General features: G+C 48.5%; 1 protein-coding gene across 7 annotated transcripts in view; it reads right to left on the minus strand.

The window, feature by feature from the left end:
- Nucleotides 1-14,940, minus strand: part of PLS3 (plastin 3) — an 87,572-nt gene that overhangs the window by 36,674 nt on the left and 35,958 nt on the right. For 4 of the 7 annotated variants that reach the window (XM_084639413.1, XM_084639415.1, XM_084639414.1 and 1 more), the window contains exon 2: nt 6,820-6,916. The exons of the other annotated variants lie outside the window; for them this stretch is intronic. The gene's annotated coding sequence lies outside the window, so the exon portion shown is untranslated. The remainder of the gene's footprint in view (nt 1-6,819; nt 6,917-14,940) is intronic. 7 annotated transcript variants of the gene reach the window in all.

The raw sequence follows: 14,940 nt of genomic DNA on the forward strand, positions 1-14,940 counted from the left end.
AAAAGGAGGAGGATCCTGGGAACTATAGGCCAGTCAGCCTCACCTCAGTCCCTGGAAAAATCATGGAGCAGGTCCTCACGGAATCAATTCTGAAGCACTAAGAGAAAAGGGAAGTAATCAGGAACAGTCAGCATGGATTCACCAAGGGCAAGTCATGCCTGACTAATCTAATTGCCTTCTATGATGACATAACTGGCTCTATGGATGAGTGGAAAGCAGTGGACATGTTATTCCTCGTCTTTAGCAAAGCTTTTGATATGGTCTCCCACTGTATTTTTGCCAGCAGGTTAAAGTAGTATGGGCTGGATAAATGGACTATAAAGGTGGATAGAAAGCTGGCTAGATCTTCGGGCTCAACGGGTAGTGATCAATGGCTTCATGTCTAGTTGGCAGCCGGTATCAAGTGGAGTGCCCCAAGGGTTGGTCCTCGGGCCGGTTTTGTTCAATATCTTCATTAATGATCTGGAGGATGGTGTGGATTGCACCCTCAGCAAGTTTGCAGATGATACTAAACTAGGAGGAGTGGTAGATACGCTGGAGGGCAGGGATAGGATACAGAGGGCCCTAGACAAATTAGAGGATTTGGCCAAAAGAAATCTGATGAGGTTCAACAAGGACAAGTGCAGAGTCCTGCACTTAGCAAGGAAGAATCCCATGCACCGCTACAGACTAGGGACCGAACGGCTAGGCAGCAGTTCTGCAGAAAAGGACCTAGGGGTGACAGTGGACGAGAAGCTGGATGTGAGTCAGCAGTGTGCCCTTGTTGCCAAGAAGGCCAATGGCATTTTGGGATGTATAAGTAGGGGCATTGTCATCCATGTCATCACTGCCTCAGATGGGGGTGAGGTTGAGTTAAAAAGCAGGGCAACTAACTGCATTGCCAGCAGATCGACGGACGTGATCGTTCCCCTCTATGCGACATTGGTGAGGCCTCATCTGGATTACTGAGTCCAGTTTTGGGTCCCACACTACAAGAAGGCTGTGGAAAAATTGGAAAGCATCCAGCGGAGGGCAACAAAAATTATTAGGGGACTGGAACACATGACTTATGAGGAGAGGCTGAGGGAACTGGGATTCTTTAGTCTGTGGAAGAGAAGAATGAGGGGGGATTTGATAGCTGCTTTCAACTACCTGAAAGGGCATTCCAAAGAGACTGGATCTAGACTGTTCTCAGTGGTAGCAGATGACAGAACGAGGAGTAATGGTCTCAAGTTGCAATGGGGGAGGTTTAGGGTGGATATTAGGAAAAACTTTTCCACTAAGAGGGTGGTGAAACACTGGAATGCGTTACCTAGGGAGGTGGTGGAATCTCCTTCCTTGAAGGTTTTTAAGGTCAGGCTTAACAAACCCCTGGCTGGGATGATTTAGTTGGGGATTGGTCCTGCTTTGAGCAGGGGGTTGGACTCGATGACCTCCTGAGGTCCCTTCCAACCCTGATATTCTATGATTCTATGATGCCGCTTACATCAACGGCAGCACTCAATGAGGTCAGTAATTGGACTGTAGGAAATAGGGGGAAAGTACAGCACAGTGACAGGGGCAAATGCTATGGCAAGATGTCATCCAAATTTCAGCAAGCTTTAATATCAATGCCAAACAGGCAGCAAAGACGGAGGGTTTGTCAATATCCTGTTCAATGCATGTAAAGTGTGTGAAATCCATTCATCCACGGCTCTCTGGCTGTCTAGTCTGTACACGTCAGACTGAGATTTCATTTGGTTATTGAACTTCTACTTGAGCTTTCCCAGAGATTGGGAGTTGTTTCTTAGAGTAAACTCAAGGGCTGCTGGTGTTTACCTGTGCTGTGGCTAATAGATGTTTGCCTCCAGTTGTTTTGAAGCATAAATTTAATATATTCCTGGATGTACTGATTCCACACACAGCTGAAATTCTATAAACATCACAACGAGGTCATTAAGCCGGCAAGCACAGCCAGGAAAGCAGTGTTTGACCTGCCACACTGTACTCATTAAAGGAACAGGAGCTTCAGCAGAAAGTGAATCTTGAACTTGAGGCAGCAAACACAGAGTACTCTCAGAAGTGAGAATGCCAGAAACTCTAATAGGGTGCAGATTTCTTGCTTGAAAAAGCTTCAGGTTTTATTCTGCATACACAGAAGTTTTCTTGTAAATTACAGCAGATTTAGGAGACTTCCTACCTTGAATTACCATCCTTCCCTTTTCCTTTTATTTGTACAGCTCTACCACTGTAAGGTTCTACTAAGATTTTCCTTAAAAAGCCCTTTGAGAGGTTTGTAATGTAACCACGTTAGTTTTCAAAAAGAATGTTGACAACTTACATCTGAATGAAAATCTTTTAGCTACTATTGTTTCCGTGATCTTAGGCGTTGCATGTAAGTGACAGCTACTCAATACTGGATATGTGCAGTGTCACTGATGCTTTAGGAGAAACAGTCATTTCTGTGGGTCTTATGACGACAGGAGAAGAAAACTACATGAAAAACAGGTTGTTCTTTATACATGTGCTGACAAGGGAGTGTTTAAGTACTTGAGAGAGGGATTTGAACCAAAGAATTAAGCTGGAAATACTTGGTCTTGATGCATCTGAAGAAGTGGGGTTTTTACCCATGAAAGCTTATGCCCAAATAAATCTGTTAGTCTTTAAGGTGCCACCGGACTCCTTGTTGTTTTTGTGGCTACAGACTAACATGGCTACCCCCTGATACTTGGTCTTCTTACAAATAGTGTTGAATAAAACCTCTGCTAAAGTCTTGATTGATTGTACAGCTTTGATGCTCTGGACGGTACCTATAAAAAAAACTAACTACATCTGAAGCAATTAGTGGTCCATCAACAGAAGACAGCTTTTGAAAGCTAAGCTTTAAGTGCCACACCCATCTCCAAGCTTCCTTATCAAGTTAAAATCTCTATCTTGGTTGCAAGCTGACAATGTCCCTGCAAATTCCATTCAGGTTGCATGCACCAAGCTTGTTTTAGAAGTTTATAGAAGTCATAGAATCATAGAATATCAGGGTTGGAAGGGACCTCAGGAGGTCATCTAGTCCAACCCCCTGCTCAAAGCAGGACCATTCCCCAATTAAATCATCCCAGCCAGGGCTTTGTCAAGCCTGACCTTAAAAACTTCTAAGGAAGGAGATTCTACCACCTCCCTAGGTAACGCATTCCAGTGTTTCACCACCCTCCTCGTGAAAAAGTTTTTCCTAATATCCAACCTAAATCTCCCCCACTGCAACTTGAGACCATTACTCCTTGTCCTGTCCTCTTCTACCACTGAGAATAGTCTAGAACCATCCTCTCTGGAACCACCTCTCAGGTAGTTGGAAGCAGCTATCAAATCCCCCCTCATTCTTCTCTTCTGCAGACTAAACAATCCCAGTTCCCTCAGCCTCTCCTCATAACTCATGTGTTCCAGACCCCTAATCATTTTTGTTGCCCTTCGCTGGACTCTCTCCAATTTATCCACATCCTTCTTGTAGTGTGGGGCCCAAAACTGGACATAGTACTCCAGATGAGGCCTCACCAATGTCGAATAGAGGGGGACGATCACGTCCCTCGATCTGCTCGCTATGCCCCTACTAATACATCCCAAAATGCCATCGGCCTTCTTGGCAACAAGGGCACACTGCTGACTCATATCCAGTTTCTCGTCCACTGTCACCCCTAGGTCCTTTTCTGCAGAACTGCTGCCTAGCCATGCGGTCCCTAGTCTGTAGCTGTGCATTGGGTTCTTCCGTCCTAAGTGCAGGACCCTGCACTTATCCTTATTGAACCTCATCAGATTTCTTTTGGCCCAATCCTCCAATTTGTCTAGGTCCCTCTCTATCCTATCCCTGCCCTCCAGCGTATCTACCACTCCTCCCAGTTTAGTATCATCCGCAAATTTGCTAAGAGTGCAATCCACACCATCCTCCAGATCATTTATGAAGATATTGAACAAAACCGGCCCCAGGACCGACCCCTGGGGCACTCCACTTGACACCGGCTGCCAACTAGACATGGAGCCATTGATCACTACCCGTTGAGCCCGACAATCTAGCCAACTTTCTACCCACCTTATAGTGCGTTCATCCAGTCCATACTTCTTTAACTTGCTGACAAGAATACCGTGGGAGACCGTGTCAAAAGCTTTGCTAAAGTCAAGAAACAATACATCCACTGCTTTCCCTTCATCCACAGAACCAGTAATCGCCTCATAGAAGGCGATTAGATTAGTCAGGCATGACCTTCCCTTGGTGAATCCATGCTGACTGTTCCTGATTACTTTCCTCTCATGTAAGTGCTTCAGGATTGATTCCTTGAGGACCTGCTCCATGATTTTTCCAGGGACTCAGGTGAGGCTGACTGGCCTGTAGTTCCCAGGATCCTCCTTCTTCCCTTTTTTAAAGATGGGCACTACATTAGCCTTTTTCCAGTCATCCGGGACTTCCCCCGTTCAACACGAGTTTTCAAAGATAATGGCCAATGGCTCTGCAATCACAGCCGCCAATTCCTTCAGCACTCTCGGATGCAACTAGTCCGGCCCCATGGACTTGTGCACGTCCAGCTTTTCTAAATAGTCCCTAACCACCTCTTTCTCCACAGAGGGCTGGCCATCTATTCCCCATGTTGTGATGCCCAGCACAGCAGTCTGGGAGCTGACTTTGTTCGTGAAGACAGAGGCAAAAAAAGCATTGAGTACATTAGCTTTTTCCACATCCTCTGTCACTAGGTTGCCTCCCTCATTCAGTAAGGGGCCCACACTTTCCTTGGCTTTCTTCTTGTTGGCAACATACCTGAAGAAACCCTTCTTGTTACTCTTGACATCTCTTGCTAGCTGCAGCTCCAGGTGCGATTTGGCCCTCCTGATTTCATTCCTACATGCCTGAGCAATATTTTTATACTCTTCTCTGGTCATATGTCCAACCTTCCACTTCTTGTAAGCTTCTGTTTTATGTTTAAGATCCGCTAGGATTTCACCGTTAAGCCAAGCTGGTCGCCTGCCATATTTACTATTCTTTCGACACATCGGGATGGTTTGTCCCTGTAACCTCAACAGGGATTCCTTGAAATACAGCCAGCTCTACTGGACTCCTTTCCCCTTCATGTTATTCCCCCAGGGGACCCTACCCATCCGTTCCCTGAGGGAGTCGAAGTCTGCTTTCCTGAAGTCCAGGGTCTGTATCCTGCTGCTTAACTTTCTTCCCTGTGTCAGGATCCTGAACTCAACCAACTCATGGTCACTGCCTCCCAGATTCCCATCCACTTTTGCTTCCCCCACTAATTCTTCCCGGTTTGTGAGCAGCAGGTCAAGAAAAGCTCCCCCCCAGTTGGCTCCTCCAGCACTTGCACCAGGAAATTGTCCCCTCCGCTTTCCAAAAACTTCCTGGATTGTCTATGCACCACTGTATTGCTCTCCCAGCAGATATCATTTGACTGGAAGCGTATTTGAAGCTATTTTTAACTGCTCTACCAAACCATAGCACGAAAAACTCTGCAGGAACTGGCCCTTTGGATGGGTGTGGCTTTGCAAGGCTCTCATCTGGGTATAATTCAGCCCACATTTAGTGAGCTAGAAGTCACCAGTATATTTGCTTTGAAGGCAGAGGGATGGGGAAGACTGCTGTACCCTCCTTGCATTACGTCAGCAGAACGTCTGCTGCTCTTGGGGCTCGGTCATCAGCACTTGCCTTGCATTCTCAGCTACACTACCTAAATAGAATACGAGTTGCCCATGACACTAGAGTTCATCCCACTGGCGCGATGGAATTATATAATACAGTGGGCTCCCTTCCAAGCTGTCACCAGCTGGACAGAGTCCCCTGGACCTCACACCCTCATCCGCAGTTATGGTGCATTTTGCCTCATGGGATACCAGAGAAGAGGTGTCCTGCAGGCACCAGACAAACCCAGCACAAAGAAGGGGTAGGCTATTTTTCTGGACACTTCAGACCTGCCAGATAAAGGCCAGACACAGTAAAAGCAAACTTTTACAGCGTGCTTGGGACTGACACTGCACCTGAAATGCCAGCGCCTGCGACCTCCAAGTGAGGGAGCGTGGAAAGCACTCTGGATGAGGATACGGTTTGGGCTTGGCCATGCATCTGCTTGGACGATCAAACATTCAGTGTTTAAGCTGTGTCTACACTGCCCAAAGGGCAGGTTGGACAGTGGGGTAAACCAATGCCTGATGGTGCCACATTTGCACAAGAATTTGAGAGAGAGAGAAAATTGGCATTTTTACCATGAGATAGGTGGGAGAGGTCATCTGCGGGCAAAGGTACAGTGCTGACCTCTCCCAGTAAGAGGTGGAAGAGCCCCATTAAAGCTGTGCAGCAGGACAGCGAATTAATTAATAGCTAATGCACATTAGTTGCCCTGCTTTTTACCTCAACCCCACCCCCATCCAAGGCAGCGAAGACATGGATGGGAGGCTCTGCTAACCGGAGTCAGAGCATGTGAGCTGGCCATCTAACCCGACCTGGCGGAGAACTTGAGCACAGCAGACACAGCATGAGCACGGGGCAGCAAGAGAAGTCCTTTATGTGAGACAGCCCCGCAAATCAGAGTGAACGTCTCGCTTTTGTGCGGCCCTTTCCATCCGTACTGTGCAAGGCAAGTTACCAGTGAGGCCCCCTCCCAACTTTAACGGCAGGGAAACTGAGGCACGGTGGTGACCTGCCTGCTGGCACAAAGCCAGTCACAGACAGAGATAGAACGCAGCAGAGGTAGGGCTAAAACCAAGCTCCTCCAGAGTTCCAGTACAATGCCCTGTCTGCTGGGGCATTCTCCCCCGCTTCGTTCCCTCCCTCCCCACACTTTAGCCTTCTCTTTCCCCAGTTGCCATGCTAGTCTTACCTACCGAGTTATATTTCTGTTGGGGTCAACGTCCCAGCTAGGGCTGCGTAGGAGCAGACTGCGGCCCGATGGAGAATTGCGCTATAGAGCGGTTTCAGGATCTGCAGATGGAAAATACAGGATTCAGCTAGTGAAGCCTCATCTACGTCATTAGCACAATCGTCCCGAACTGGAGCAAGCAAACGGAACTACTCCAGCCTAAGCAACACTCCCCAGCTGGGGACGGAAAGCCCGGAGAGTACACGGCTTTCTACTGCACGTCTGGGCAGAGGCAAGGGAATACAAGCAAGGAGTTGGCAGACCAGTATCTCCTACCGCTGCCCCATTACGACTTTGCCACTTGGTGTCATACCAAGTCACTCCCCAGATGTGCACTGGGTCAAAACTCTGTGTCAAACAGTGTACCACTTCTAAACGCACCAGACACTGAGCTAAGGAGTTCTGGCATTAGCCACGCAAGCTCAAAGGTACCCCGGGATTTGTATTCACAGCTGTTAAACACCTGGCCTGGCCTTGAACTATTTAACGCCCCTTGCTGCTCCAGCAAACACCCCCTCAGAGCTCTGCTCTTCACTGTAGCCAGCTGGAACCCTGGGAAATCGGCCCTCGGCTCGACTCAGGTTGACCCTCTGAAGCCAGGTCGGTCTGACTGGTTTGATTAGACAGGCTACGCTCGCTCAGAAGCCCCCTCCTCATACCCCCAAGCTCACCCCTTGCCCCTCACATGCCGCCTGAGCTTGCTGGCTTGCCTGCTACACCTCCCAGCTGTTCGAGGGAGAGTGGTCCGGACCAGCCCTCTCCTCGCTAGCACGTGCAGGGGATCAGACAGCTAAGCCTGCTCTTCCTTCCAGCCACGTCCCAGTCAGAATCTTCCCTGGAGTGGTGGTGGTGGTGGGGGGGACGGGGGGGACGACACAACAGGCTGTGGGTCCACCCCTCCATGCAGCACCCCCACAGCCAGGATCCAGGGGCCCTTTGCCTCAGGCTCTGGGTTAGGAGGAGTCTTTTAAAGGACTGTGGCTACTGCAAACAGACATTCCTGGGAGGGCAGGAGCAGCAGCAAGGCACATGGGCACAGCAGATCTACCCGCCACAGCCCCGACTTTCCCTGAAGGGTCAAAATCAGGTTTATGGAGGCAGGGACAGCGCGAGGGGGAGAATGGGACCCTAGCTCTCTCTGAAGGGAGTGGAGAGAGTGATATCTGTGTGCAGGGGTGGTTTGCAGGTGGAGGGAGGGGCAACAGCCATCACAGTTCCAACACAAAAGACAGCACCGGGCACAGCAAGTGTGGGAGAGCCAGGGCGGGCTGGGTCAGGTTGAGCTGGGGCTTGGCAATGGGGCCCCTGTCCTCCTGGAGGACGACGATTCACCAAAAGCCACAGTGGAGAGATCAGTTCAGATTTTCACAGCTGAACTACTAGAGACCATTAGCATGATTCACGAGTGATTAGTCACCGGCTTTCACTGAGCACATGGGATACAAAACCACACACACGCACGTTTTAAGATTGCGACTTAACCTAGGAAGTAGGAATCCGCCATCAAGCTGGAGGAACCTATGGGCAAACAGTTCCCCAATAGTACAAGCCACTCCTACGACGGCTGGAAGTGCCAGGCAGCATTATGCCACTAGCCACGTGAAGACGTGCACGCCCCGTTTAAAATCCAACGGCTCAGCTTTGGGCGTGTCTGGATCTGCGGCACAGCAGGATTTAGAAAAGCCTGCTAACCGGTCTGGGCTAAGGCAAGGAGCTAATAGCAGAAGTTTAAAAGTTCTGCAACATTAAAATTTCTGCACAACATTGTAATGTTAGAGAGTCTAGTACAAGGCAACAACGTACATCCTGACAGCCCACGTTAAACACTTCTGGCTCTAGGTGAAAAGCAAGTTCTAACTGCTTCTTATGGAAGTTGCCTTCTTAGCACCTATAGGCTACTTTAAAAGCCAGGCAACTCCAGTATTCCTAAATGTGTCCCATCATCTTAGTACCTCAGGGTAAAAACTAGCAGGAAGCCAGCATTTACCCATTTACTCCACTAAGCAAACATGGAGAGAGAGATTTTAAAGCGTAAACAAGCAGTAAGGAAGGAACATGCACCTTCCCCCACCCCATACAATGAGACTCATCTAGGAGCAGTGGCTCCCTGAGAAGAGAGCGGCATGTTGCTAATGAGACTTGCGATTTTGAGTTGTCTGGTGGCTTCCTCAAAAAAAAAAAAAAAAAAAGTTAGAAGGCAATTAAAACGATCATATTAGCAAGCTCAGGGCACTCCAACCCTGAACGAGGGACTGCATGGACAGCATGCCAGCTGGTTTCACACCCCTCTTTCTTCATTAGTCAGCTGCATGGTAATGGACTACGGCCCTTTGCAGTTTTGTAACCCAGTGACTCCCTTCCCTGCTATACGGTGCACTCTGCAATGGCAGCATCTCCCCCTCTGCCCTTTCACTCATGCCTGGCGTCAGTAAAAGCTGCCATTAATTTGCAGAAAGCCTTCCCCTCCGCTCCCAGCCTCACGTTTCCTGCTGTGACTTACACCTCCTCCCGTACCTCCATCTTCTTGGAGGAGCACAGGCCCTCTCCAGAAGCTTCTCTCCATGTGGCGAGGATGATGGGACATTGCTCTGCCTTCTTCCCCATCTCCTCGGAAACTCTAGAGAGGGCTGCTCATGCCTGGATGGCCACATGGTCTTTTCAACCACCCGGGGCAAAAGACCTTTCTACAGAGCAGTTTGAGAAGGCTTCTCTCCCTTCCCCAACAATGAAATGTTACATCTGTGAGGCTTTCATGCCTCCTGCCGTGGGGTTCAGCTTACCCCTCGTATGGCCATACTAGGTCAGAAAGGCCAGCACTGATGCTGCCATATACACACACACACACACACCCGGAAAAGAGGGGAGTATTTGATGCAAGCTGAAAGCTTGGTTTTTCTATTCCTCTCAGCTAAAAGGGAGCCAGGTGTGCTGGGCATGAGGCCTAGTAGAGGATGACATCTCTGGGGAGGTGGCTGTTGCTTTGGGCCAGAGGTTAAATGCCAGGTTTGCAGACATCTGAGAGGGCGGGGAGACTACCAGCAATTACAGTACATACTTGCAAAGGTATGCCCCCTGACTACCAGCAATTACAGTACATACTTGCAAAGGCTCCTCAGATTCCTTTGATTCAGGTCCAGCCGGAGATAATTCTCTGGGGTTTTATTGCCAACAAGATCGGTCCTGACATGAGAGCGTGGAGCTCTGCCCTGCACATGCGACTGATCAGACACTCGTTTCCCCAGACACCAGAAGCGGTCAGCGAGCCATTGCCAGCACATGAAAACCTATGATGTGACCTGTCCTCTCATTCTTGGTATCACCATTTGGAAGTCTGAAGTCTACAGTGTGTTTCCTTGTTTACCAAATCCTTTCCCAGCCTCAGGAGGAGCACGTTCGTTTGTTACTGCAGGATTACTCAAAGGTCCTAGGCTGCTGGCACAAAAAGAGAAACTGAGCTATTAGCTTTGGGGAAAGGAAAACCAGTGGTCTGGTCTGTTCTGTTCAGTCCCTCTGGGGCACCTGGCACTGGCCACTGTCGGAAGACAGGATACTGGGCTAGATGGATCCTTTGGTCTGACCCAGTCTGGCCGTTCTTATGTTCAGTGACATGGACTCTCCAGGGACAATGGCCGAAATCTCGCATCTGTCCATGTGTAAATGGGAAAAGTTTCTGGCGACCTGGCCAGCATTTCCTCTGTGCTTGGGTCTGGTGTCGAAGCGTTAAGCAAGCACTCGTTCCTGGGCAGGTACAGCTTTGCTTGCAGTCACTGTACTTCCGGCCCTTCGTTCGTTGTTTGGAAGTGCTTTAAACATCCCTAGAGTATTGTCAGAGAAACAAAATTCTGCATACAGAAGCCAGTGCACATCAAGTTTCAGGTCTATGAATTTCAGCTCTGTTCCCAAATGAAGTTTTGTAGAGTTTAAGATCAGAAGGAACCATTTGATCTGAGCTCCTGTATATCACAAGCCATTAAATTTCACCCAGCTACCCCTAAGTTTAGTCCAATGAGTTTAGTTAGACTAAAGCAGATCAGGTGTCAGAAGAATGACCTGCTGTGTCACAGGCAGAGAACAGGAAAGACAAAGCTACCACCAACACCTGAGTCCCCTGCCATGGCAGAGAACTCAGTAGGTAAGAAATGCCCAGATGATCCAGTCAGGCAACCCGCACCCCATCTTGCAGAGGAAGGCAAAAATCTCCCGGGCCTCTGCCAATCCAACATGGGGGGAAATTCGTTCCCAACCCCAAATCTGTTGGTCAGTATAGAATCACAGAATCATAGAACTGGAAGGGACCCTCGAAAAGTCATCCAGTCCAGTCCCCTGCACTCATGGAAGGACTAAGTATTATCTAGACCATCCCTGACAGGTGTTTGTCCAACCTGCTCTTAAAAACCTCCAATGATGGAAATTCCACAACCTCCCCAAGCAATTTATTCCAGTGCTTAACCACCCTGACGGTTAGGAAGTTTTTCCTAATGTCCAACCTAGACTGCCCTGGCTGCAATTTAAGCCCATTGCTTCTTGTCCTACCCTCAGGTTAACAAGAACAATTCACCTCCCTCTTCCTTGTAACAACCTCTTATGTACTTGAAAACTGTTATGTCCCCACTCAGTCTTCTCTTCTACAAACTAAACCAAATCCAGTTTTTTCAATCTTCCCTCATAGGTCATATTTTCTAGGCCTTTAATCATGTTTGTTGCTCTTTTCTGGACTTTCTCCAATTTGTCCACATCTTTCCTGAAATGTGGCGCCCAGAACTGGACACAATACTCCAGTTGAGGCTTAATCAGCGTGGACTAGAGTGGAAGAATTACTTCTCATGTCTTGCTTACAACACTCCTGCTAATACACTTTTTGCAATAGCGTTACACTGTTGACTCACATTTAGCTTGTGATCCACGAGGACCCCCAGATCCCTTTCCACAGTCCTCCTTCCTAGGAAGTCATTTCCGATTTTGTACGTGAGCAACTGATTGTTCCTTCCTAAATGGAGTGCTTTGCATCTGTCCTTATTGAATTTCATCCTAATTACTTCAGACCATTTCTCCAGATCATTCTGAATTTTAATCCTATCCTCCAAAGCACTTGCAACTCCTCCCAGCTTGGTATTGTCCACAAACTTTATAAGTGTACTCTGTATGCCATTATCTAAATAACTGAAAGATATTTAACAGAACCGGACCCAGAACTGATCGCTGTAGGCCCCCACTTGGTATGTCCCTGAGCATATGAGCAAGACACCAGTTGGGCATCTAAAAAGGATTTCTGTACTGCCTCCGAGCGCTGACCCACCCCACCTTGTATCCCATGTCTACCTGTGGCCAATCTCTGATGCTTCAGAGGAAGGTGAGAAAATCAAATGCATGTACTTTGGGAGAGACATTCCTTCCTGACTCCTGCAGGCAATCGGCCGAAGCTCTGAAGCATGAGAGATATTATAGTTACCTTCATTTCTGATGTTTTCTACCAGCACTAGTTACAGCTGGAAGTGTTCAAATTTCTATTTTTTTTTAAATAATTGATGTACATCAATGTTTATTTCATCATTATCAATTTAAATTTTCACAGTTGCAGGAAATTGGCGGGGGGGTCTATTAGTTATTTAATGACAGATTTTAAGATTCAAAAAGAGTTAAAGCTCTAAAACCATTAAAACAATCTGTCAACATCACATGTCAAAATGTGGCAAGTATATATTCTTAAATCCAACTCAACGTTCCCAAGCAGCACGGCTCTTCCTTTGCCCATCTGTAAAATTGCTATCAGTGGAAATGGTTTTTCGTGTATGTGTGCGCATGCCTGTGTGTTCAGTGAAATCCGTGTTTACCGCGAAAAATATCATCCTTCCGACACCTAGCTATTGTGAGCATCTTGCGGCCAATGCAGGCAGTCCTCTTTTCCCCATTAAGGAAGGGAATAACCGAGTACTCATTACAGGTTTCAAGGCCAGAAGGGACCTTGGAGACGTTCTGCCGCTGAGCAGCACGGGACCATTTGAAGTTTCTTCTAAAGATGCTGAGCCAGCTCTAAATTGAATTCCACGCTTATCTGTAGTTTTTAAATCCACTGCTCCCTGTTTCTGCAGCGGCTCAGATGGTTAACTCTGATTTAATGTCAGTTAGAACTTGGTTTATGGGACAATTTATAAACTTTAAAAAATCCCATTGTATGTCCCAACTGTCTCCCTCCCCCTTCACCCACTCCCAATTTTTCTGCTTCCTGGAACTAGGAAGTACTCTCACAATGGGAATAAAAGTGCTTGGATTTGTTTACACTGAGCTTTTGTCTCCCACCAGAGATGCAGGGACTCCCAGAGCTCTCCATAGGTATGCCTACCCTGCAATAAAACACCCGGCACCAGGCTCAGGGCCCAGCTCAGTTGACTGGTGCTCATAGGGCTTGGGCTGCAGTGCTAAAGATAGCAGCCTAGACATTCAGGCGTGGGCTGGAGCCCAGGTCATGGGGTTTCATATCCTGTGCTCCTGCCCAAGTGTCTAGCCCCACAGCCACAGTCCAAGTCAGCCAACAAAGGCCTGCTGTGGCTACGCTGCAGGTCTTTCACTGCAGTGTAGACGTGCCCCAAGAGGCAAACAGGTGAAAGTGGCGTGGGACACATGGGCAGGGAGCATCCAGAGGAGAATCAAATCCAATAAGGTCACCTAGAGTATGTTGACAAACGTCACCTTTCCATGAACCCTGCCAGGGTGCAGCTGGCAAACCACTGAAGACAAGCACACCAAGAGAGGCAGAGACCTGCTCTGCTGCTGCTCTGCTGATTTGCGTGTAGACTAGAAGATATTTCGCTCCCGACACTATAGCGCTAGCTTCCAATATCCGGGGGATCTGCCGAATTCATCAGGGGAGTTGAAATACAGTTTGGAGTTGGTCGCGGCAAGCCCTGCCAGGGCACTGGCAGGGGATCACGACAGGATTTGGAGCCATGTCACTGTGGGACAGAGCGCTGCAGGAGTTCCACCATGCAGACGCACTTTTCCCCAGCAGCCGGGGATTATTGAAATAGCTCTCCTGCTGGGATGTTTCTACCAGAGCTCACTTTTCCGCGATAGGTTCCGGGAGAGATTTTTGCAGTGTTGGAGTGGATGCACTGGGGCTCCTTCAAGAACAAGGATTTGTTTGGGGCAGTGTGAGATGAAGGGACGGAGACCAAAGGGTGGAATCCCCCAAGCCCTCTTGCGTGTGAGCTGCAAAGAGGCTTTTCCAGATGTCCCTGGGAACTCCCCACACTCAAACTTATCCCCCGGAGAGAAAAAACAAAAAGCTGATTTGGTAAGTCCAGAATCCTCACTTTGGGGAGCTGGTCGAGAAGGAGTGTTGGCTTCTCCATGCAGTCTTGGAGAAAACCCAGGCTGGGGGCAGACTTGCCACCACTTATTCTAGGAAGGGCTCAGACAGTTCCTATTACTCGAAGATTTCTACGACACAAGCAAGCCTTGCCAATGTACAACTATATCCATTGGCTATACAATCAGCAAGGTTGGGTCCAGTGCTGGAGACTGTGAAACTCAAGCCATTAGGCACAGAGACATTTAGCATTAGCTCAGCTGGCAGGAAATCCCAACCGGAGCAATTAAGTAGTTAATAAAGCTCATGTTAAAAGCACAGTTACTCCTGGGAATGCAGCCACAGGCCCCACCTAGCACCCTCACTGTGCTGTTGTCAGAGGCAGGGAAGTCGGAGGAGAGATCAGTCACACCTGCTGCATGCAATCTGTAGCTTCACAGCAGCTCTTTGTCTGGTTGGCAGAGATGGAGAGCAGAGGGAGGTTAAGGAGAGAAGGTTGCTCAATGCTGTGTGCTCTACCTCCGACACGCAATGCGGGACAGGACCCTGCTCACTCCAAACGTGGAGCAGCAGAAGCTCTCCTGGGGGAATTCACCTGGCACACTGAGAGCAAGGAGGCTGCACCTAGGGGTAAGCAGCAGTTGTTCAAAAACGAAGACTGGGGCTACAGATACGTGTCCCAGTATTACCTCTTCGCCTTCTGCCTGACAGATGGCACCACCACATCTCTCCAGGAAGGGCCAGAGAGAGGGGAGGATGAAGCACTGTCCGGTGGGAATC

Source organism: Lepidochelys olivacea, assembly GCF_965140295.1.
Source record: "Lepidochelys olivacea isolate rLepOli2 genome assembly, chromosome: 9".
NCBI lineage: Eukaryota > Metazoa > Chordata > Testudines > Cheloniidae > Lepidochelys > Lepidochelys olivacea.